Source organism: Poecile atricapillus, chromosome Z (genome assembly GCF_030490865.1).
Source record: "Poecile atricapillus isolate bPoeAtr1 chromosome Z, bPoeAtr1.hap1, whole genome shotgun sequence".
Taxonomy (NCBI): domain Eukaryota; kingdom Metazoa; phylum Chordata; class Aves; order Passeriformes; family Paridae; genus Poecile; species Poecile atricapillus.
In genome coordinates, this window is record NC_081289.1 from 66518564 (window position 1) to 66544681 (window position 26118).

Here is a 26118-nt window from a genome sequence, read left to right on the forward strand (position 1 = left end):
TGATGTTCTATTCTCTGGGTAGGTCTTTGCGTTAGAAGTTCATACCTGACTCAGGAGAAGAATAAAATGGTTCTCTCTCTCTCTCTCTCCACATATTTACTGAGCACATACTGGTGAATTAAGTGCCATGCCCGTGCTGGGCCACATCAGCCACGCTGTCAGCCCGTCCAGCTCCTCCACAGCTTTCCTGCCTTCATCGGTGTGTGCAAACCACAGAGGATGGATGGAGCTCTGGGGGCTTAATGTCCCAGGGAGCTAACTCATCTGGATCTCAGGAATCACAGAAAATGAAGCAATTGTCTGTGGGCTTGCTCTGCTTTTTGTACAGAAGTGGTGTGAGAGTGCATCAGTGGGCCCTGATAACCGAGTGTCCCCCCGCTGGTTTTCCACACCAAGATTTCAGCTCCTTCTGCTTTTTGTGAACCATCCAAGGTCTTTGTGTTTGGATAAGAGTGTATGGAAAACTTGGGAGGATTTCACTGTTTTTGGACCCCAAGGAGGGGGTGGTGACAATAAAAAGCACTGGCACATGTCAAGTCAAAGTGGTACCAGGTCTGGCTGATGGTTTAACAGGTGGCCCAGAGCAGTGTGAAAAGGCAGAAGGGAAATCACAGCACTGTCCACTAATTTATGCTTATGTATGTTTTGTTTCTCTCAACACACACACACATGATATTGTTCATATATATTGTTCATCTGGTAAGGAAGAAATAAAAAAAGAAATTGATACCAGTCTGCATATGCGTTCAAAAGCTTAGCAAATTCTCCAAGCTCTGCTGGGGATCAGATTTCACCAAACTGCAATAAAAAAATCCTTTTTTACCTTGTCTTTGTGTGTTCTGAGGTGGGTTTGTAAGGTTTGAATTACTGGGTAATAACCAAGAAGTCTCCTTTTCATGAGCCTGCAGCTGGGAAATGGACAGTTTAATATTAATGGAAAGAACAAACTCTTCTGCTTTCTCCCTCCTTTCTTCTCTGCACTTCTGCTTCATCGTTTCCTTTTCTGAGGTCCCTGTCCTGAAACTGCCTTTGTGGAAGCCCAGGATGAGCTACAAACCAGGAGTAGAGCCCAATTTTTTCAATTTTTCACTTAATGACTGCAACGGGAGTCGAATGACACCAACTTGTGAACATTTAGGATAGAAAAAATCCACTTCACTGACATATCTGCAATTATTTATTTAACTAACAATCCAATATCACATCAATCTGCAGACTTCCCTTCTGAAATGCTTATTAGGTGCCCTGATATCGGCATGCGAGGGGGAGGTATGGGAATATGGAAATGGGAATAATCCCTCCTGGCTTCTAAGAGAAGAAACACCCCAAGTGTTTTTTGAGAATTACTTGGCACAAATGATTGAATAGAAGCAGCCAGCACCACCAGTCTGTATCGTGGTGTATATCCACTTCAGGTCCATCCTGGCTGCATTTCCAGACAAGTTCATCCAGAAACTGAAGTTAAATACCAAGATTAAGCATGTTGCCTTTTATTTTATTTATTTATTTATTTATTTATTGATTGATTGATTGATTGATTGATTGATTTTCATTAAAGGACTTACTCACATCCTTCCTCCTTTAAGCCAAGTGCTGGGAATTCAGTGTGATGAATGAGAGAGGATAACCCCAAATCAGGGTCTCCAGGGACTGCTGGGTCTCAGGTAGACATAAAGTTAACCCTTTTGGGGATTTCTGGCACGGAGAGCTCTTAGCACCCAAAGGGTGGTGGGAGCCTGTTGAGAGCTCATGGGACTGAGCTGAGAGCTCCAAAAGGTTTCTTGCTTCTCCATTTCTGGGTATAAATGTTATACTTGGGGGAAAAAACCCACCCAGACCTTTGCTGATGGCTTCTCTGCTGGTTTTTGAGCTGTCCTTCCTGTGCCTAATCCTGGTGCTGTTTTTCTGGGGGCTGGACACCACGAGCTCCTCTGACCCCTTGTTTGGTCCCTGAGAGTTGTGTTTACACAGGCAGAGCTGTCCCCGGGGCTGAAGGCCCTGGGTTTCTCCCCAGGTGGCCTCTCTGTCCCAGGAAATGTGGTGCTGGGGCTGTGTGAGGAGAGCCCAGCCCTGCTCCGAGCGGGAATGGTCCCAAAAACCTGAGCAAGGGAACCAGGATGCCTCAGGGCTGTGAAACAAACAGAACCTTCCCCCGTCTGCTCTCCCCTCTGGAGTCCTCCACACTTGCTGCCTGGCATGGTGTTTTCCTAGGATATCTGAGTAAGGAGGAGCCTGAAATCTAAGGCCAATTGTGTTATTTAAAATATCCTTCTTTCATGGTTAAAATTTATAGCCCATCCTCACGACACTTGCCTGACCCGTGGTACCCTTTTTCCCCTGGTGATTTAAAAGTGGCAGAGATGTTTTAATTCCTCCCATCTCTTTTCACTTTCTGTTTTTTTTTGCCCCCCTCCATTTTCTCTCGGGCTTAAAAAAACCCCACAAACCCCAAAACATTCTCCCAGCAGCCCAAGATATGCCACACCAGTGCATCCCAAGGTATGGATTTCAGTGATGGAGGCAGATGTGCGTTTTTTGTGTGGCTGTTGCCAGCAGGAAGGAGCTCAGGGCTGGGGTGGCAGGTCTGGAAAGGCTCCCCTGTGGTCTGGGAGGGCACCGTGTCCCACGGTGACAGCTCACCCCATTCCAGACACTGACCAGCAAACAGGGATGTGGAAGGGCATGTGGATGGAAGGGGAGGGCTTTTTTTAATCTCCCTCCTCGGCCTCTGGGGTTTTGGCCTGGAAAGAGGCAGGAGTTATATAGAATTCCCAGCATACAGCTGGTGCACCCTTAACTGCATTGGCTATAATAGGATTTTTTACTGTGAGAGAATGAAATATCAGGCTCCCATTGTTATCTTTCCTCGTGCAGCTGTAAAGAATTTATTTGTGAGTTTTACAATATCCAGAGGTGGTTCCTTTGTACCCTTTTTCAATAAAGTTGAAATGCCAAAAGTTCCTCAGTTTGTTATTGCTCTCTTTGCAGGGCACAAAACCCTTGTAGCAATCCTGGGACTGGCACCTCTGCCTGATGGTGAACCCTCTCTTAAAGAGACCATCCTGCTTTCCCTGGTTTCTCTTCCAATGGCACTTTTCAGCCTGCCCCAGTACCCAGGCTTTCCCAGCACCTCGACATGTGTGTTTGTGGTTTTGCAGACCTGCATTTTTTGATGTCTCCCCAGCAAGAGTCTGGGTCATACTTGGGATTTTAAACATGCTCTGTTCAGTGTATTTGAATTTCTCATAAGCCCAAAAATGTCCCACCTTAGAATGGAAAGTAGTGTTATTTAAGATTGTGGGAATAAAAATGCTTTATTAGGAGAAGTTGCCTGGAATATGAAGGAATCAGGGAACCGGTTCATTCCCATCTGCCAGCTCATGTTCCATGTGCCAGCTCGCTCCCTGGCCTTCCTTTCTTGCCATTCCTTAAAGAGTTTGGTCCTGATTTCTTGCTGCCTCACAGGGAATCAGGAGTGGGCAGTGATGTGGCCTCCTAAGCACTCCACTTCTCCATCATCTGTCAGTGGCTGCTCCTGAGGATAGTTCTGGGTTTGAGTCCATTTAATCCCGACAAACACAGTCCTGTTTTTAAAAAAAAACACTCTCAGAATTAAAGGTAACTTGCATATGGGTGGAAATGACAAATTAATCCAGCAAAGAAATACACAATAATAAGGAGATTCCATTTATATTATATTTCTCTTTCTCCCTGCGTGCTGGCTCTTTAAAAACAATTCTAATAAATACTTTTTTTTTTTTTTTTTTTTAAACTGAGGGATTTTTCCTCTCTTTCAATGAGTTTTATGAATCCCCTTTCATCCCCTTTCACCTCTATAGGTGGTTGTCACTTCTGGGGAAACAACTCATGTTAAATTCAGCTGTAGCAGGTCAGATAGTGTTGTCTGCTCAGGAGCGAAACCAGGATGGTTTGGAATAGTGTAGGACTAGGACAACAACAAACCTCAATTTTTTTTTTAAGACCATGAGGGGGAACAGTGAAGAAAATCGTTCTTTTAAACCCTTCCAGTGAACCCCCCTCATGTTTATCTACAGATTTTGAGCAGGCACTCCCCAGCCCTCTCCTCGCTGGAGAAGTACGTGGACAGACGGATGTCAGAGCAGTTGGGGACTAATAGTCTGCTCAGAGGTTCCCAGATTCGGTCTGCTTGGAAATTAAAAATAGATTTATAGATACCAGCATCCAATCTGAATGCTGTCCGTGATTTCCATGGTTCCAGCAGTATCTGGCTCCCAACACAAACACAAGTGTCATAATTTGTTTTCCATCCTCTCTGATGTCAATGTAAACAGTCTTTTGGATGGGTCTGGATGTTCCTCTGCATGAGGATGAAGCCCAGCTCTGCAGTATTGTGTGAGTTTATGAGAAACAGAAGGGGAATCTGACAAGCCTGGTGATGTTGTCCAAGCTATCTGAAACACAGAGAATGTTTTACACAAAGAGAAGCACACCAGAGTTAAAGATAATCTGCTACATTCCTTGTTCCAGTGCTCATTGGAAGGCAACCCTGTGAAGACTTGAGTTAAAATGACCAAAGCAAAAGGCATAGGAATGGTCAGTGTTTCACAAATTCCCTAACTCCTGAATCTATTAACGCGTTCCATGACGGAATTTTTTATTCTTCAAAATTTGTGAGGAAAGTCAGTTCATACAGGGCCATGTAAAAACCCAGAGAAGGCAAGACTCACTCCATTCTTTCCTATTTGTTTCTATTTCTTTGCCCTCTATTCCTATTCCTTTTAAAAATAACCTGGTGCATCTTTCCTGGAACACACAGATATACATATATATATATATATATATATGCATGTCTATATATATATATGTGTGTGTGTGTGTGTACGCATATGCAGTCTTGGTTCTTGTCTTGCAACTTGAATTTGAATCCCATCAACTCCATTTCCCCAGGAAGTCTTGCATTCACACCCAAGTTACCAAAATAATTTGTTAATTACTTGCAAACAATCATTACCTGTTGACAGAGGACTGGAAGCCCCTTTCTAAACAGACATATTGGAAATATTTTAGGGCTTATTTTTCAGAAAGACTTCAGGCAAGCAAGTGAACATGGGTGATGACAGCCCCTCCTGCTTGTCCAAGAGCTGCACTCGGGGTAGGAATTCAGGGCTCAGTGCACCCTGGAAGGAGGGATGCTGGAGCTCACCACGGGCACTGTGCTCTTCCCACCCTCTCCTGCACACCTGGCTCTTCCTTTGGGAGTCCAGTCGCCCCGTGCTGGGCTAACAGTGCTGTTTGCCACGAGGGGTTCAGCAAAAAACTCCTGCTAAAATTGCTCTGTGGCCAGTTGCGCTTCTGGAAATTAATTTCCAGGCTGCTGTGAGGAGGTTGATGGCAGGCTGTCTCTCCTCACTGCCAGAAGTTGCCCAGGACCCTTTCACGCACCAGCAGCGGGTTTTAAAATATGCACTTGATCAGGCACATTATTATTCTAAACATCCTGAAGTTATGTTCTCCCTCCTTGTCACCATAGAAATGATTATACAATTATGTTTCTCCACACAAGGGCTGCCTGCCTGTCTGGGGAGGGACACAATGGCTCTCTGAGGCACTGAGGGGCAGACACCTTCCCTTCTCTACCCAGGGAAGGAGCAGCTGCCATCCAGCCTGACCAGACCCTTTTTGGGAGGAGCAGGCAAGGCAGGCTGTGGACAGGTTCCCTCCTGCCCATCTTTGAGGTAACTCCTACCTCACTCCATAGCACGCTTTGTATTCCCTCCTTTTAAGCCTCTTTCAGGTTAAGTTTTTATTCCTACCCCACTCTTCTCTTTGGCAGCGTTTCTTTCCTACAGAAATAATCTTTTATGGATCTTGAGTTCAGCGTCCAAGTTCCCAACAAGTCCTAAGAATTCCCTTCCCTGAGTACATTCCTCAAGGACTCTCACTAAAGAGAGCCCTTTACAAATCCCAAACCCTGCTAAGGCTGGTTTGTCCCTCCATGTCCACAAAAACTGACACTGAAGCATTACATAAAATATTCTGCTGTGGTTTGACATCTTGTTCTGAAGGCATCATCCTGGAAAAAGTATTGACAAACAGAGGTAATTTTAGAGAAGGAGCACAGCACAATGTCCAGATGCCAATGTGAGAGGATTTATGGTTTTATATATATATATATATATATGCAGTAAAAATAGCTTGGTTAAAAGGCAACCATGGGGGTTTGGCAAGGTCCCAGCATTTAGAGGCCATGAGAATACAAACACAAATGGCTTTTACCAGTCAATTCAGGGATATTGCAGCTGACTCCAGTAGGAGCTTCCTGAGGGAAAGACAGATCCTTGGGGCTTGTACAGAATAGCTGACTGCAGAGAAAATGGCATAACTAGGCAAACTGTGTGGAAATCAATAATATACATAAGTCATTGAAATAAAGGGAAAACTCCTCGCAGTGAACGTCCGACAATGTTCTCAAAGGAAATGGTGAATAGCTCATCCATCAGAACATTTACATCTCATTTGGATAAAAAGCTGGGATTTTTTCCACATGGATTCCCCTGGTCTCTGCCAATTCCTTGAAAGCTCGTGGGAGCCTCAGTGGGGTTTGGTTACACCTCGGCAGAAGACGAGCCCTTATCCACCCAGTAGAGAAATATTTCTCCTGGCCATCTGCCACCAGAAACCAGACCTCAGGGCTCATCTTGGACCTTTTCTCTGCGTTTCTTGTGCTCTGCCTCTCCTTTCCCCCCGGTTCTGGTGCCTCTTGCCCGGCAGGTGCTGTGCCCCACCAAGCCCCACAGCAGGAGCTCCCCTCCCCGCTGCTCCACCCTGCAGCAAGCACAGCTGGAAGTGGCAGCATCCTCCATGCTCTGCCCGTGCAAAGGCCACTCTGCTTTGACTCCTCTCACCTGGTCAGGGCAGATTTGCCCCTGCAAGCTGCCAATTTGTTTATCTCTTGTTCAACAGTTAAGTGCTGGAAGCTTCAAATCTAAAAATCCCTGGCTTTCCTAAGATCTTTCAAGTCACCTTTCAAAGGCAGTCTTTTATTGCTGGGTTATAAAACCCTTTACAGAGAGAAAGCTTCAAGTCTGAATATTGAGGTAAAGTGTTTAAAGTTCCTTTTTGGATCGTGAACCTATTATTAAGGGAGGATGGAAACCAGTTTGCAGCCTGTCTTCTGCACGGAGCATCCACAACGCCAGAGTCCAAAGTGAAGTCACTTTTTTGGACTAGGCACCGACCACAGAAGGCTTAGAAATGCCACTCGTAATTAAAAACATTGTGCCTGGATCCTTCTGTCTTTATTGAGGTGAAATGGCCACTGGAAGCAATACAAGTTGAGGCTGAAGAACAACAGCAAGCTCTTGTCCTCTGTTTTCTAATATATTTAACTGTTTATGGATGCTGGGGAAGCTTGGTACGTTCTGTACGTTTCAACAGTAAAATGGATGCAATTTCCTCCAGCTTTGATAGTGATTGCAATAACAGCCAGTGCTCTGTGAGGCCGAGCAGAGCCACCTCTCCTCGTCCCCTTCTCCGTGCCAGGTGAGATGTCTGCCGGCCCCTCAGCCTGCAAAAACCTGTGACCCGCTGTCCCAGCTTTCTTTTGGGGTTTTTCCCAGCTTTATCTCTTCTATTTCTATTAATGCCTTGCCTACTTTATGGGTCAGAGACTTTTATCTACCTGTCTGGAAGGGCTTAGCACAGCACAGCCCTGATCCTGCCTGAGCAATCACAGGTCAGCACTAATTGCACAGCGCTTCAATTCCTCAAACCCTGCTGTAAACTGGACAGGCTCGATTCCTGCTGGTACCCAAAAAAAAGGCTTTGGGTAGGATGTCCCCTGCCAGGTGGCAGTGGGTGCCAGGCTCTCCTCCCAGGGATGGAGCTGGGGAGCCACAGAGGGGTTTGTTTCCCTGTCACAAACATTCTCAGCATCCCTGAGTTCTTGGCAATTGCAACTTTTCCGAGGGATCCCCACTCTGCCAAAAGTCTTCCATGCCCAAGTTTAGATTTCTTTCTGATAAGGGCTCCCGAACGTGCTGATCTTGGCACGAAGTTGTTCTGTGCACTCAGCAGACCACAAAGAGGAGGAGAAATGCCAGCAGCTCATTAACCCTTGCATCCCCTGCTTTTACCATGCTCATTATACCAATCCACAGAGCTACCACAGGCACTGTCAAGACACACTTGAGGGTCAAGTGTAGCATCCCAGCATCCCAGAGCTGCCTGAGCGAGCAGTAAGGGGGAAATTCATCTGCTGGGATGCAGCTCCAGCACCACCACGCCAATCCATAATGCATCCCGGCAGAAGAGCAGCCTTTAATTTTTACCTTTGTTTTCTCTGAAATGCATCTGTAAATCTGGATGTCACACCCCTCACCGAGTTTCCCATGGCTCCCAGCCCACAAACAGGAGTGAAGTGGTGGGTGAGAAGCTGGTGGTGGTTCCTGTTCCAGGGTGGTCAGTGGGCAGCGCAGGTGACGTTCAGCTCCTGTCACCACCAGAGGAGCCTGGAAATATTGCAGCCTGCAACAGGGGTGGGAGGGCTGTGATCAGCTCTGATATGGTACAACTTAATTCTGGCTGTGCCCATGAATCAGCAGGATCTGGAGAGCTGTAAATCCTGGTGGTTCTTGCTCCCTGCCTGCTGACGGTGCAGGACGCTGCCGCGCTCCGCGCTGGGGACATGTTCAGCCAGGCGTTTGGTGCAAAAGCTCTGGATTGCTGCCATCCCAGCCAGGGTCAAGAAAAGCTCCTTGGCGAGGTAAAATGTGATGTGACACCACGTGCAGGGCGTGTCTGGGTGTGTGGCAGTGGCCAGCAGTGTGACAACACAGGTGCCTGGCTCCCCTGAGGGTGCCGCAAGGTGTCCAGGTCTTGGCTCTGCTCTGCGTGCCTCAGTCACAGGTAGGAGTTTTTTGGTCAGTTTCAAGTGAATGTGAATGTTTCCCTGCTGCCTTTTGGAGTGCAGGATGGAGACAAGGAAAGCACTAAAAGCAGGGATCAACTGAGTCCCTGTAGTCTCCAGACAGGGAGGGCAGAAATCACACAGGAAATCCGTGTGTTATTAGCCAGCTTGGTTAGCAAAACCTTTATTTGATTGACACATTTAACAGTTTAAATATGCCTTAAAACATTTTAGTGGCAAAATCTGAAAGCCATAGGTATTTCTGCACTGGGCCGAGGAGCTGTGAGGGAGTTGTGCCAGGATGTTTTGAAAATGTCAAGAAAGGGAAAAAATGCATGGGAAATAACGGGGGGAAAGACCCTGAATATGCTGATAATTCTTTGTAGAAGCACTTACACTTGCAAACAGCCAGACACACTCTTGGCTCAAGGCTGTTTTGTGCCAGAGGAGTAGAGTGGGATGGAGCTGGGAGAACAGGCTTGGAGGACGGGGAGAGGAGAGCACAAAGCCAGGTGTGGAGCCCAGGAGGAGATGCTACAACAAACACAGGGGAGTGCAGGAAGGGTGGTCTTGTGGTCTTGGTGGCTCCCAGGGACGTGTCCAACCTCTTCCCAAAGGTGACACCAGCAGGCAGCCAAGGGGAAGAAGGATCAGGTTTCTCTACTCATCACTGTCAGTGTGCCGGCTAGTAATTCCTGGTGGGTGGGGAGGAGACTGGAATCACACAGGAACAAAAGCTCACCCTCATCCAGTGGGAATGTGAGTGGCTTCCCTGCACCTCCTCAGCAGGAAGGCGCTGGAGAGCAGCCTGAGACTCACTGATAAATTATGGCCTGTCTCCTGCTGCAGACACTGCCTTAGCATCTGAAGAGCATGATAGAAATCTGTCCTTAATGATCACTGACCTTCAAACAGGAGGGGGAAGAAAGCCAGACCCAACTCGACAATATCTTCTCTGAAGTAAAAACAAAACAAAACAAAACAAAAAAACCCCACCCAAACAAACCCCAACCAAAACCCCCTGTATTTAACTGGATTCTCATGAAAAATCACATGTGCCACAAGAGGATAAATTTGGAGCATTCTCTGTTTCAGAGTGAATATTTTATATAAACAGACTAAAGAGTATAGGAAAAATACAGTGCTGTGCACAGCAGCAATGCTCAGTGAGCTAAAAAACCAGACTGGGCCAGATCTTAGTGATAATTCCCAGTGCAACCTATTCTTGAGTCTGAAGTCTCCTGAGAGATACCTTACATAACAGGAAATTGTGGATAATCACAGAAAATACATCAAAGCCATTTCAGATATTTCTAACACAACACGTACTAAATGTTATTGGGGGAATGGCGGGGTGGGGGCTGGGGGGAGGGTTGGGAAATAAATGTGCAGATTAGCATTTAGGGTTGCAGGTTCTTTTTTATTTGGAGTTGGTTGGAATATTTCCTCCAGGAGCAGGGGCTGAGAGATTTTCCAGGGCGTGGAGTTCTGCCCGGCCTGTGTGTTCCATCCTGCCCGTGTGATCTCCACGGGAGAGCACAGGCAGGGAACAGGCACGGAGGATCAGAGGTAGTCAGGGAACATTAACTGCATACATGCATAATTATTACTACAGTGACCTGATGGAAATTTTGCAGGGATTTCAGAACGCGTGCGAGGAGCGGAACCTTCCCCCAGCCCTTCTTGTGTTTCCCCTGGCGGGCTGACAAAACAGGAGCAGTAAATAATATCAGGGGTAAGTGTTGATTCACCACAGCCCCTTGGAACTGCAGCAGGGCTTGTCAAGAGAGGGCAACTGAGTGCTTTGGAAATGGTAGAAGACTGCATCAAATTGGGTGTTATATCCATCCCTTCCCTGCAGGAAAATTCCAGAGTGACTCTGGCTGCCACCGTCCTTCAGTGTGGATCCATCCACCCATCTCTACCTGCGCTGATTTTCTGTGTTGTGGGGGAATTATGATAACCTAAAGGTGGAAAAATTCAGATTTACCATTTTTGGGGGGGTTTTTATTTTCAACACCGTGGTGTTGAACACTGTGTGCTATCTTAGCCAGGGCTGGGGACTGTGGGCTGTGGAGTTTCAAAATATGCTGGAATTAATGACACAGAATCCACTGCTCCGTGGTTTTATACCAGCCTGTCTCAGTCTAAGGTCAAACTGGAAAAGTTTCCTGACAAGAGCTGCAGGTCTGACTCTCTGCCTCGCTGCTGACTGAGCTGGGTGGCTGCATAAGTATAACAAAACCCCCCCAAAAAATCCTCTAACAGAGGGGAGGAGGGGGGGAAGAAAAATCCACAAATTTAGGTTAAAAACAAAAGTTATGGCAACGTAAGTGCCTGTAAGTTTTGCAATAATCCTCCAGTACTTTTTGCATCCCAAAAGGCTCCAGATGTGACCAGCCACTGCGAAGTGGCGAGTTGTTTATCAGCATCCTGCTCCGCAGACGGGCACCTGTAATTTCACTCGTGCTTTGCATCAGCAGAATTAAGAAATCCAGAAAAAAAAACCCAAAAAAAACAAATACAAAAAAAAAAAAAAAAAAAAAAACCAAAAATACAAAACAGGAGGAAAAAAACCCCAAAAAACAAATAAACAAACAAACTAACAAAAAGCTCTGCCAAGGCAGGTTTTTAAGCCGGAAGCAGGGATGGTGCAAAGCCCTGCCAAGGTGAGGTGGGTTCCTACCGTGGGGGTGGGTGTTTCCCTCTGCCGGGTGCTGAGGGCGGCTCTGCCCATAGAAAGAGTGAAAATTAATAAAATCCAGCTGCTCTGAGGTTAAACACTTGGGTTTTGTTCCCGTCTTTCCCAGCTGTGATGGCTGGGGCTGCCCACTGCCCACGGGCTTGCTGGGTACCTGTGTGCTTGAAAACTGCTTAATTTCTGTCGTGCTCCCTTCCTGATCCCTGCTCTGTTCACAGCTCCATTTCCTAATCTTCAAGAGGAGCAAAACTTCCTCTTGATGGCCTCTTTCTAGAAATGAGTGCCACCTTCTCCTTCGTTTTTACAGGTGGTGGATTTGGTTGTTGGCAGAAGCCAGCAGGTAAAATTCCCTGTACTCAAGGGGCAGGTCTGTATTTTCAGAAAGTCACCTCCATGTTTGTGCGAAGCACCTGCCAATTAATATGCTTAAAAATATCACTGGAGTTATGTAAGATCTTTAAAAATCCTTCTGCTTCTTGACTCTGCGGCACTTCACCTATGACTAAAAGTCATCAAGCTTCAGTGTGCTTTAAAATAAACTCAAAACCCAAGCAGCCCTAATTTAATAGAAGCAAGAAATTATTAACTCCTTCCTCTAGTGCACGATTATTCAAACCTGTCTGTAGGGAGCACAGTCTGATCTTGGACTAATGATCTTGGGGATCTGTGTCTCTTGTCTGGCACCCCCCAGCCATGGTGCCTTAGTATATGATATTTTTTCTTATATATATACATATATATAAAGGTATGTATCATTCTCCATTAATGATGCACAGAAACCATGGCACTTAACCTTTTATTGGCATTGGAATGGTGATGGCTGGGTAAACTCCAAGCTCAGCACACCAAACCAACTGCCCAGGGTCATTCTGATTCCCCCATCCTTTATACCTCTTATTTTTTTAAAAGGAAAGGGCTCAATGAAAGTGAACCCCCAGGGGCAGGTTGTGGCAGATGGATTTTTTTTCTGGTGCAGTTTTGAAGGTGGGAGGCCAATGATTTTTGGGTGACATGGGTGTGAGGAGTTACAAACACATCCAAGCCAACTCGAGCGTCAGGGCTGAGTGAACGTGCGGCTTGTGGCACCTTTAAACACATTTAAACACAGTGGGATTTGTGTAATATAAATATGAAATCCTTCATAACACTGTTTAATATACAGGGCGTTAGGAGTCATAGAGGTTTTCTGGTTTAGAATTATAGAAGATACTGAAAGTGGTACCTGGTGTTTTCTCTTTCAGGAGCTGATTCGGGCTGCTGACGTTAATGAGAATTTTTCCTTTGTGAGCTCTGGATGAGGCTTTAAGGCAAGACTTATAAATAAATAAACAAATAGATAGATAAAGCCTCTGCTTTCTCATTTTGCTGCCAATTTAGAGATTTTTTAGGACTGGAGCTGCTGTTGTTCACCAGGTACCAAGGGCTGGGCAGCGCCTGCTCTTCCTCCAGCCTTGCAACTCCAGTAACCCCAAATATATTTAGCCTGATGACTCGATTCCCTCACCAGAAAGATATGTGAGTAGGAATTGTTGTCTATCTTGTAAAAACAGTGCTGCACTTGTGCATGCATGTGTGGGGCTGTTAAAGGTTTTACAGGGAACGTGCGGCTGCTTATCTGGGGCGAGGAGGGACCCGAAACCCAAAAAACCCTCCCTGGCCTGCCCAGCCCCAGCTCAGGGCTCCCCCTGCGAGGCACAGAACTCTCACAGCCTGCACCCAGAGGTGAACGCTCCCTCCAGCTCAGGGGGAAGATTTAGGAGCAAACTCTACTTCCATTTACATCATTAAAACCCTAATGAGGCTGTAAATCAGGGTAAGAGTACGGTGGAGGTCGATAGGGTTGGGTGGGTTTATATGGCTGGGGAATTTCTGTATTTTAGGTGGAAATACAGAGCAGGCAGGCCAAAGCAGAGCTGAAAGGAAAAAAAGGTTTCATGTTCTTGTTGAGATCTGAAGGGAGCAACAGAGCAACTATCAATTTTGAGTCAGATTGCTTCACCTCCTTCTGAAAAGAGATAATAGTGGAAGTGTTTACTGTCCTAAATCAGAGTGGCCAATAACAAACACATTAAACTGGGGCAAAATTACTTACAAAAGTTTGAATTTTGGGTTTTTTTTCTGACATATCCTTGGTAGGGAAGTAATTAGAACTGCTTTTGTATACTTCAGTTAACAATTTTCTTCAAACTATGAAGAAAATCTGATGCATTTCCCAAGATACACCAACACATTACATTTTCCATTGCTTCCCTTTTTGTTAGCAAGCTTCAGTATTTGAAATATTCCAAGCTTCCAATATTTCAAATATTACATAATGTGGAATGATCTGGAAATGCATACATTCACCAAGAGAGCTCTGGGTTGAATTTGAAGTTTTAATTAACGTGTTTAATTAGCAGCTCAGTGTCAGAGGGCAGAGTTTAGAGGCTGGGAAAGGCAGCCCATCCTGGACAGCCAGTGCAGACCACTGGTTTCAGTGGAATTCTCCAGCTAGAAGAGCCCATGGAAGCAGCCTCTCTTCTGAGCTGCAGCCAACTTGTTTTTCTGTTCCTTAAACAGTCCTGCAGCACTTGCCAGGAAATGCAAGAAAATAAAATGACTCACTGAAACAGTAGTTGTTTCCATTGGAAATTATTAAAACAAATGGTAATGTTATCATATATTAACTTTAATATTAACGTTCTGCAGCACAATTGTTTCTGATGATGACTGGCAGCACCACAACAAGGACCATTTTGTCTTAAAAATTATATTAATGTGAGCTGATGCAAGGGGTGAGGTTGCCTAATGCAGTAGTGCTGACACAAGACATGGAATGACAATCTGTGGACCATGGAAAAAACCCACTGTCTGCTGAGCCAGGCTCACATCTTCAACCTTCAAATCTGTGATTCAATTGTGAGGCTCCTTGCTCACAGGCAGAGTTAATTCCATATACCACCACTGTTAATTGTGTTTGTGTTATAGACACAGAGGCAGGATTATTATTTTCTATTTTTTTTTTTTTTTTTCCAAAATGCAAGAAGAGTGGCTCTGAAAGGCAAAATTCTAGATAAGATTTCCAGGCTGCAAGAGAGAATTTGTGTAACACCACTTCCCAGGGGTTGGAATGCAGACCTCAGAGGCGGCTTATCCAAAGGGCAGCATCCCAAGGAATGGGAAGATCTGGGGACCTGCACGTTTTTTGCCTTGCTGAAAATGCCTGGAATTGCTGGGAGTGATGGGGGAGATCTGTGGTGCCCTCTGAGCAGTTGCTGTTTAACCAGGAGCTGGTAGCTCCTCACTAAAGATAAACCCAGGTGTGCACTGACACCCTTCCTGACGTCATGGTTGCGTAATAGAACACACATAAAAACCAGCAAGGCTTGTAATTAGGGTTCTAGCAAGAACACTTGCGTCTGACAGTCTAAAATATACGTGAAATTTCTGAATTATTTGCTTAAATTGTGCAGTTTCTGTAAACAGTCCCAACAGTAAACCTATTAGCTGAAATATTCACACAAAGTAAACAAAAGGAACGCAAACCTAGCCAAGTCAAATTCAACTTTCTGTCTTAGTAAACATGCATGGGAGCGTTTTCAGAAGCACATTTCTAGGTCTGCCTCGGTTTTCAGAACTTCCAAATACTGGTCTTTACAGAATTAATAAAAGTATATGGAAGTATATAAATGTATATAAAGGTACATCTGCTGTCGAACAACAGCAGAGGAACTTCTCTCAAAATAAAGGGACAAAAAGCAATGAAGTCAAGAGTCTTGCCCTTTGTACCTGGACCCAAACTGTCAGTTTTCCACCCCAGCCCCTTTTTTGGCTGCTTTCTGCCCCACAGCAGAGAGAGGTGCACAAATACTCCTGGTTACAGGGGGTTGTACCTGCAAACACAGGTGTCCTCACCCCTATGCTGGGCACATCAGAAATTGGAATTGTTGGGTAAATGTATGTCTGGAGTGCCAGGGAGGTTCCTCATCGCCGATTTGCCATTTTACAGCGGTTTATGGGAGACGATGTGATGGATGGGAAGGCACACAACGAGCTGGAGGCACCTTCTGGTGCCAAAAATGTCGATTTTCCCGGGCTCTGGTGTGCGAGGGAGGACACCTTCAATGGCAGGTTGCCTCCTAGTGCCACGCTCAGGAAATGACTGAGAGGCCAGAAACCACCGGCAGGTATTTCAGCCTGGATCCCACACCTCAGGGACGCTTAATGCCTGCCTTGATGACTGGACCGTAATTTTCAAACAGAGGGTAAAATTATCTTAAGTCTACTTTAAAAAAAAAAAAAAAAAACCAACAACAACAAAAACAAACCAGCAACCAAAAAAACCCCAAAAACACCAACCAAAAAAAACAAAAAAAAACAAAACAAAAAAAAAAACAACCACAGAAAACCAAAACTAAAAAGGTGGTTTTGTCCACCACAAAAAAATGTTGCTTCTGGTTTCTGTCACGAGTTAGAGAAATGCTTGTTTTTTGAAGTTTGTACCAGAGACACTCTCCATGTTTTTCCTCTTACTTCAAAATCTAGTTTAGTTCAACCAAACATTTGTTTTAATTTTTGGTGCAACAAACCATTACTGCCTGCATCACATATAGGCTGAGAAAATAAAGAAAATATTTGTCCTAGCTCCTTTCCCTTTCCTCCTGAGGATGTCTTTTGGATCCACGACTCCTCCATCCTCATCCCAGAGATGAGATCCATCATCTTTGATGAGATCCATCATCTTTGCTTCTCCTTGCTCTCTTGGAAGATGTAAAACCTTTTTTTTACTTTTTTTATTTTTTTTTTTTAAGGTCTGAGGAGCAGCACCCCCAGTAAAGTGGATTTTTACCGATGGTGTGGCCGCGCTCTGGGCAGACCCTGGACGGATCAAACCCCTCTGCCTGACACAGCACCAGAAGCAGTGGGAACCAAGAGTATCCACGGGAATTCATGTTTATCTTCGGAAGGTCAAAACCTACCCCAGTTTCGGTTTTCAGCTGAACATGGGGAGGGAGTTGCTAAGGTTCAGCCCTTAAAAAAAGAATCTGTAATAAAATTGTCTGGAAGAAGAAGCCTGACTCGCTCCTGCAGGATTCATTACTTCCCCAATAAATGCAACATGACATTTCAACATGTTTGTATTGTGACTTCACTAGCTTTTGTTATGTATTTGAAATATAATAATATTCGATAATAGTTCATGGCAGAGTTATTTTAAAAATGTATAATAGTGACAGCATTCAGACATATTACAGACTTCATTTGAATGAGAAAAAGTTTATGATTCACTTGCCTTACAGAAATTGTATTTTACTGTCATTATCAAAATTACATTATTTAAGTACTGCACGATTTTCATACCAAATTATCTTTTCACAGAAATAAAAAAAAAAAAAAAAAATCACTGCAGTAAATTACAGTGTATTAAAATTCTGAACACCATTTTCATATTGCATTACAAACATTCTTTGTGCATTGTTTCTTCTTTGCTCTTTCATCAGATGTAACTCAACATGAAATGCACAGAACTGGACTGAGTGGGGAAGAACATACAGGGGATGCTGGTGCTGGGATCTGCTATGCTAAATGTAAATGTTAATCAATTTGTATTCCATTATGCCCATCTTTCCTTGGATTTTTGGCTAATTTTCCAGCTCCAGGATGTTGCCAGTGTTTCTTTGGTACGGATTAGGTTATTGTGTCAGGGTTGGAATGGCTGAGAGGGTGAAACCAAAGAAATGCAGTAAAAAGCTGCTGTTTGTGGAGTTGTAAATAGTTTCCAGCAGAAACGCCCCTGCCCACTCTGCTCAGCCCCAAAGCCTGGGCAAGGAGATTGGTCTGTTTGCTTGAACTCCGGGGTGGCTCCTGCTGCTCCAGGTGGGTTATTAACGAGGAAAAGAAGGCTGATGGCAGGAGGAGATGCTGACAGCCCAGCGTTTACTCCGTGGCACCAGGCAACACCAGACAAAAGCAGACCTCACGCCACCCTGGCTGCAGAACCAGCAGCTTTCCAAACATACCTGAACCCCACCAGACTGCTCTTAGCAGATATCACACCAGGCTGTGGCTGCGAGAAACAGTAGGTAGTCACCCAATCGGCCTGATTTCACTAATTAGTGGCTGATTAATTAATTAGTTTGGAGATGACTCACCAGCCCAGCTGAGGAAGCCACCTCTGCCCTCCTCAGACGGGACATCTCCGCCTCCGAGGGGGGGAATTTCACCCCCATTCTCTTCCCTGGTTCTGTGCTGGACTCTGGGACAAGCCCTGCTCATTAAATACTGATTGTTTGTCTAATTTGTTTTATTGGGAAAGCTGCACCACCAGCCAGAGAAAGACCAGGTGAAATAAGCAAGGGCTGGGGTGGAAAAGATGCAAAGGGCAGCACAGGGCTGGTCTCTGAAAGAGGGAGCTGAAACTGCGACCCCACGACAGCAGCACAAGGAGGGCGGACATCCACACCGAATTTTGTGGGGTTTCACTCAAAAAACAAACCCAAGTGTGGTCCCACGGAGGGAATGCTGCACTGGAGCAGGTTGGAGGGGCTCAGAGACTGTTGGATACACTGAATTTCAGAGCAGCAATTCCATAACTGCGCCAACATCAGAGCGTTCCTGGTATCTCTCATCAAAGGAGCAGCTCTGCAGCCACTGGAGAGCCAGAGCTCCATTTTCCACGAGCCAGCACAACATTTTAGCGTGGGCAGGGCAAGCCAGGGGATGGACAGGGAGCAGCAGCAGCCTCCTGCATTTTTAATCCTAATGTGTGCGGTGTCTGGGCAGGTACTGAGGGAGGAGCACAGCTGAGAGCAGGGGCAGTGCACAGGTAAACCTGCAGTGACTGGTCATCCACAAAAACTGTAAAATCTAGCATTTAGAGGGGAAAGAAGTGGTTTGCCATCAGGGACAGCCCTAACTGGAATAATCATGTCCTTGCTAGGGAGGCCCATGTGTTTGTGTTGGTGGAATTAATGGCATTTCTTCAGAATAGAGAGAGCAAGCACCAGATGTTTGGGATGGGAATATATTTTGGATTAAACTGTACATACTGTGTTGTGTCCACACACTCTGCCTTTTACCTGGTATTATTTTATTACTGTAAATTAAATAAATTCAACACATAGTGGTACTGTACTGCCCCAAAATCCTCGTCACCTGATGCCCAGAGCTGTGAAATCGCAGATAAAAACAGGACTCTTGTCCCAACACCATGGGAGATATGTTATCCCTCAATTCTAAATAAAACCCAAACTTTAATACAATTCTATAGGAAATATAAATTTTTAGCATGTAAGAAAAAGGATTTAACTTCTGGCAATTTAGGACGCGTTCCAATCCAACCCTCCAGACAGGCCAAATTATACATAATAAATGATTGTTGGGGAAGAGGTATCATGTTATCTGTCTTGTCCACGGCAAATTATAAAGCTATTCTAAACCACAAATGTTGAGTTCTTAATCAAAGAAAAACTACTTCCAATAATTTTGCTGCAGGTTTTTATATAACTGTGAAGACGTACGTCAGCCGGGAAGATGATAAAATGTTTTCAGAAGATCAAACGTTATTTAAAAATTCATATTGCTTTATGTCCTGGAATTGCACTGGCAGGCCTTTTCATTTTCCTCCGGCACGGCCATCGGGGCTGGGCTCTGTGGTCTTCGCAGGCAGAAATAAAAACACGGGGATGTGTTTTTTTCACCTGAACATCGGGTGGCATCACGGGGGGCGCAGCTCCATCCTGCATCCTTCATCCCGGCCCGGGCAAGCCCGGCCTGGGGAACGGGGTTAGGATTGGGTCCCTGGGAAAGGGAGATAACGAGCCGTAAGCAGGGATAATGGGGTGATCAGAAGACGCGGAAAGCGTCGGCTGAATATCATTAAAATCTTCCTGACAGTGAGTTCTATTGTGCCGGGGAATAATCTCGGCGGCTCCAACGGGAGCGCTGCCAGGGGAAGGTCTCGGAGCAGCCCCGGTGCCGATCCAGAGCCCATGGGCCTCGGAGGGGACATTTCCCCACCCTTCAGAGGGGTCTGGGCCCGGCCCGGGGCGAGGAGTGAGGGAGAATTGTCACAATGCCCAGAGATTCCCCCCAAAATCGCTGCCAGAGGCTGCGCGGAGCTGGTCCCCACGGGCAGCACCCGAACCCGGCGGCTCCAGAGGCATCTCCCACGCCCTGCAGACGCAGAGAAACTGCAAAAAAAGCTGTGCAAATCGCCGTCTGTGGCTGAGCAGTCAGGTAATTCCAGCGGTGGGGCCAGGGGTAGGGACACACGGCTGGATGCTCCTGTAGGGATGCTGGAGGTGGCACTGGGAATCCCCCACTCCTGCTTTCCTGACGTGGGCACAAAGTCAGGGGAGCTGCGAGCAAGGAACCGCCGGGCACACGGCATCAAGTACCTGAAACAAGTGAGGAAACAGTATTTTTAATTTGTTTTTTCCCCCCATGCATCTCGTGCATGCCCTTGGTAAATAAACTGGATTGGCTTGGGAGCTGGCAGCCCCTGTGTCTGTTCTCTCCTGGCAGACAAAACTTGCAGGATTATGAACTTGAGCTGCAACCTGGCTCCCAGAAAGGCAGCAGGACAAAATATTGGTGGGAAGTGCCTCTGCACAAATAATCTCACTCTTATGTCGATTGGTAGGCACCGGTGCTTAAATGCATTTTAATGCAAAAAATCATTTAAGTGCCACAAATGCCAACCATTAAAAATCAGATTTTTGATTTTTACTAGATTTTTACTATCAGTAAAGTGCCACAAGTGCCAAACATTAAAGATCAGATTTTTCCCCACAGCAAACATGCTTCTGCCCTGGTGTGAATCCCCTGCACCTGGGTATTTTTTTCAGCACCTCATCCAGCCCTCCAGCCTATCCATTTGTTTTATACTCTGCCACACACTGGCAGAGGCTGATGTGAAAATTTCTGTCTCCCAGCAAAGTTTCTGTAGCTCACTGGTGGAGTTGCTGGTGGGCGAGAGGAAGGGGCTCATCCATTTTCATTCATTACTACATGTATCACAGTCAATGAGATGTAGAGATCTGCAGCACTCATCCGAGGCTGGTAAAACCAGATTAAATAAAGTTCCTGGGTTTTTTTTTTTTAAGGTGAATTTAATAAAACCTAAAGATCTGTGTGTGGGGAAAAAGAGCTACACATCTCCTCAGTTTCTATCTTGCAGCACCTGCTGGTCTGTTGGAGAGGGTTAATCCAGTCACAACAACACTTTGTGATTATATATTGGTTTAACCCAAAGCAGAATGACTCAGTGAAAGGAGTTTCACAGCTACTTTTCAGCATTTGAAATCTTGGGCTGTGCTTCTCTATGTCTTTTCCTCTGTATCCCTGAGTAGTGTCCCCCTCCTCCTGCAGCACCACTCTGAGGTTTTTGAGTTTTGTTTCACTTTGGGTTCCCACAGCTCCAGCACAAAGTCAGTCCTTACCCTGTGCACTTCCTCGGGCTGTAATTTTGAGTTTACTGATTGAATTTCAACGGGATTTTCAGAGTTTCTCTAACTTTTAACAAAACTTTGAATTATCACCCTGCCCTTGAACCTCCACTTGCTGCTGTCTTCAGAGGAGAGGAACTTTTTGTATTCTATCAACCAAGGCATTGCTAAAAACTGCTCGACAGAGTTGGACTGGAGAAGAACCCCCAGTGTGAAATCCCATTTGATAATCTGTTTCTACTTCGATAATGTGACACCTGTGCTCTCCAAACACATTCTCACTAAGCTGATTAGTAATTTCATGTTTCCCTACCTTGCACACAGGAGCTCTGTGGCACAGCAACACAAACCCACTGAAGCCAAAGCTGCACCACCTCCACGGCTTCCTCCTGCTCCTGATGCCTGTGACTCGGTCGTGGGACAAAATCAGTTTGTTTTGGCATGATCTGCTCTTGACAAATTCATCTTGGATGTTGCTTGTCTCTTTGTTGTCTCCTAGAAGAGTATAAATATTTTAATTAATCGGTCCACAGCTTTCTCCCTCGATTTTCTTCTTCATACCACAGCTTTCTCCCTCGATTTTCTTCTTCATACCACAATGCCTTTGAAATGCCTAGTTGTATTTAATTTTTTTTTATTATTTTTTTAATTTTTTTGGTCCTGGCCTACCTTTTTTTTTTCCTCTTTTTTTTTTTTTTTTTTTTTTTTTCCTTCAGTTTGACCTAGTTTCCAACTTCCTGTACTCTCTTCTTGTGTTTTAAGCCATTGAAACACGCCTGATTTAGCTACATTCATTTCTGGCCTGCTTCTGCATTGGCAGAGTTTATGGTTCTGCCTTTAATATAGTTTTTTAAAGGAGCTTTCAAATCTATTGGATATCTCAGACATGTTCCCCAGAAAACCTTTCCATTTCTGTGCACTTATTGAACAATGACTTCTTGACGACCATTTGTTTTGTTTTGCTTCAAACTTCAAGATGATTTTTCTCCTGTTCTCCTACCTCACCTCTGGAGCAGTTAAATTTCTGCATTTCCCCGGGTTTCACACAATTCACACAAGTTTACAAAAGCATCCTTCAAAAGCTGTGATTTTTCCTGTTACTCTCACCCACCAGCTTATAACCCATCCATCTTCTTGGGACAGCCCTTGTATCTCCTTGATATTTAAGAAAATGCTCTCTGCTGCCCTCCCCACCCTTCCAGGGAAAGTTGCACCCTCGCAAATTAATATTCCAGTCATGTAAATCACTTGAACAAGTGCCTGCTATGCTTATTAACTTGCGGTTTTGATCGTGCACCAAGACTTTCAGCCGTTCCTGTTAATTCCCCCACTTTTTGCTGCACAAAATCCTAAGATACTGAGTAGGTGGCTTCATCCTCCTGCTTGTCCCTCCCCTAGCCACAGATATCATAATTTTTGATATTTATAAATACCATAAATATCCCAAGACATTCCACTCGTGGCCCTTTGAGCAGAACTTGCCCAGTGCCACTGTTCTGACCTGCCACAACTAGTGCCAGGCATGTGAAATCTTGAATTCTGGCATTGCCTTTTTTCCTACATTTTGGAAGACGGACGATGCCTTTTTCCTTTAATTATTTTTTTTCCCCCCCTGGTACTTGCAAAAGGAAATAATCACAAAGACTCCCACAAAATAATGTGATGTTAGCAGAAGTCATCAAGAGCTCCACTGAAAGAGACTAAACTAGGGGCTAAATTGAAAGGTGGCTTTCTAAATGCTTTTTAAAATAAAGCCCAGTTTTGATGAAGTTATGCAAAACTGTGAAATTTTCTGCTATTTAATAATATTAAAATTCCCTGGGTTATACTGAAGCTCCGGAGATACTTAGAGGAGCTATTAGGGAAAATTTGGCGGGATTTAGGAGAGTCTTTCAGCATCTTGTGAAAGCACATTTTCTACCAGATGTTTGTAAAGAAAGGAAAAAAAAGCATATTTTGATTCCATTGAATCATCAGCTGCATGAGAATCTTTGTCTTCTGAAAGCCCCTTAAGCACTTTCTCTGGATCAAATATTAAGAGAAACTTCCATTAATTAATTTTTTTATTTCTTTTTTCAGTAGATGACAGTGGTTGGGTTTGGAACTTCCTCAGGAAATTTTCTGACGATTTGTAAGACAGGTTCTCATTTTCTGTTGTTTTTTAGTTCTTTCTAGAACATTACTAGCTGGAGAGCGGTGGAATTTTTAATACTAGCAGAAGACGTTGTTTATAAGGCAGAACTCTTCCTGCCACAAAATCACGTGAAAAAACATCAAAATAATCTATTTTAACGCCGCCGATAATTACCATCACTTCACACGAGCAGGAGCACATCATATTCCTGTGGAGGAATTTGCTCTCGCTCTGCTCAGCCTTCGCTGAAGCACGATTTCCGAACTCTCCGGGATGATCACATGCCTAATCGCTGCTGATTTCCAGCACTCCCGAAAACCCCGTGGTTTATTCCACGCTCCCGAGGAAAGCCGAGACCTGCCACTCGCCGCCACCCGGCCAATATTCGCACCGCGGCCACCAAACCTGGTGTGCGGCTGGGTGTCCCGGGGTCTCTCCCGGGCAGCTGTCCCGCCGCTCCTGATGTTGGTCCCCGGCAGGGCTGGGCTGGCCGGGAGCTCCGGGGATGCTCCGAGCGCCGCAGGAGGGCTCGGGGTGGTGTGGAGCAGCGCAGGTGATGTGAAAACCTCTCGGTTCATGCACCCAGAGCAGCCCCTCTGCCCCTTGTCCCCGTCCCCTCCTGGGGACAGCCCCCGGGGGAGCCGCCTGAGCCCGGCCGTGACTCCTGTGCCACCGCCAGCTGAGCATTAATTAAAGCCCAAGACGGCACAGCACCGAGGCCAGCGGGAGAGGAGCTGCCCACGGCTTCTGCTGGGGCACAGGGAATTGCCTCCCGGCTGCGGGGATGTGTTTGGGTTCGTGCTGAGCACGGGTTTGATCATCCAGGGATGTTTTTGTTATTGCTGAGCTCACCCAGAGCCTTCTCCTGCCCCCGGTGTGGCCGTGCCGGGAGGGGCTGGGGGAGCTCGGGGGGACACAGCCAGGACAGGCCACCAGAACGGAGCACAGCGCTGCTCCAGAGCGTTCGGCACTAATTACCCATTGCTAATTACTGATTACCCCGGTTTGGGAGTGGGAAGGGGAGGAGGGAGGAAGGGGGTGAAGGCAGGGTTGGTGTTTGTCTTCCCAAGGCACAGGTGAGGGGGCCCTGCCCTCCGGGAGGTGCTGGAGGGGAGGCAGGGAAAGAATTCCTTGTCTGGCTTTGCTCGTGTGCCTGGCTCTCGCCTTCCCCACTGAGCTGGCTTTGCCTCGGCCCCGGAGTTCCCTACATTTCATCCACCCAGTTCTCCCCCCAGTCCCACTGGTGGGGGAATGAGCGAGTGTCCCCGAGGGGCCTGGCTGCTGGCTGGGGTGACACCGTGACACCCAGACACCAGTGTTGGGTCTGAGCTGGAGGAAACTCAGAAACTGGCAAATTCACAGCCCAGCTCAGCCCACAACCACTTGTCCACATCTTATCCACAGGTGTCCTGGCTTGGGAAAGTGTCCCAGAGACTGCCAGACTGCTGCTATCCCAAAGCAGCAGAATGATCCTTCCCAGCCAGCAAAGTGAGAGCCAGTTTCGTAAGACAGCGTTCTGCTGCACGAGTGAATGTTTTGGTGGGTGTACAGTGGGTCAAACCCAGTCTCCCAGCCTGGGAAGCCCAAGGCACCAACAAATGACCAACAAGAAATGTCCCCACAAGTGCAATTGACAAAGTGTGCCTCCACTGTGGGCGTTCCCCAGCTGAAGGAGGTGACCCCGCAGTTTGGAACAACTCATTAATTGGCAAATTCTCCTCAGTGCAGAGCAAACATAGGTGTATCATTCAGGGGTAGGATCTCATGCTCTGTCTGGTGCTTAATCTGTTTCGGTAGCTGCTGGAACCAGATGTTTCCAATAAAAGTTCAAGGAGCCCTCAGTAAAGATGTGCAGTGATCTGCCCACTATCTGTCCGTATCTGTCTTGTTTGTTCTAAGATTGAGGGAAGATTTGGAACCTAAGGTTTTATGTCTCCCTCTGTACATGTTTGCTTTAGTTTATCTGCTCTGATTTTGAATATTCTTGCTGCTCATAAAAAACCTCTGCTTTCTTTTGTAGTTTGGAAACTGCTTGACCTCAGTTATCTGCTGTGGCAATGTGTTCTCTCATCTGAAGTCATGTGGTTTGATAAAATGTTTTCTTTCATTGGTGGTGAGTTTGTAAATACTGATGTTCCACTCTGCTTTTGTATGAAACAGTGGGAGCAGAAGCTGTCAATATTTTTTTATCCTGCAACAAACCATGAAATCAGCATTGGCATGGCAAGTCAGGGCAGAGTGATCCTTATGCAGACACACTGCCCAAAATGCCCTGACAGTGCATCAACAAGATCATGTATTTTTTGGAAACAGCACCTTCAAAGTATTGATTTTTTTAGTTAGGATTTAACTTTTAGAGGCTCAGGGAAAAAAAAACAAAACAAAACCACAAAAAAACCTCTAGAGTAAAGACCTGACAAGGGTCCTCTGCTTAGAAGTGGATTATTTCTTCTCATGACCTTCACTTCCTTTGGAAATCTTGGAGAGATCCTTGGAGTTTCTGAACCAAATCTCTTCCATATCTGAGCTCCACGCAATTTTTCCCTGTTATTTGTGCATGAGAAAACTTCGGACACAAGGTGGCAAATGCTTGAAGCTGCCTGAGTGGAAAAAAGGAGAAGATGGCTGAAAAAGACAAGGAGCTGATTCTTGTGAGCTGCAACCTGAAGCAAGGCTCTAAACAGCAAGACCAAGCATGTTGAGTCTCATGAGGTTGTAGAAAAACTTGGAAAGATAAACCTAATCCAGTCTTTTATAGGTTGCAGTAGCAAGGGTTTGGCTCAGGAAAACCCTAAGCGAAATATGCATACAGATGTTTCATCAGAGCTACGGAATTTTAACAGGGAATCTGAATTAGGGTAGCAGTGGATCTGAAACAGGATGTCTGAATTAGGGTTACCTGTTTGGTGAACCTGGGTTAGAGGTATTAACTGGGTACCACACGTGAAACCCCCATCCCACCGAA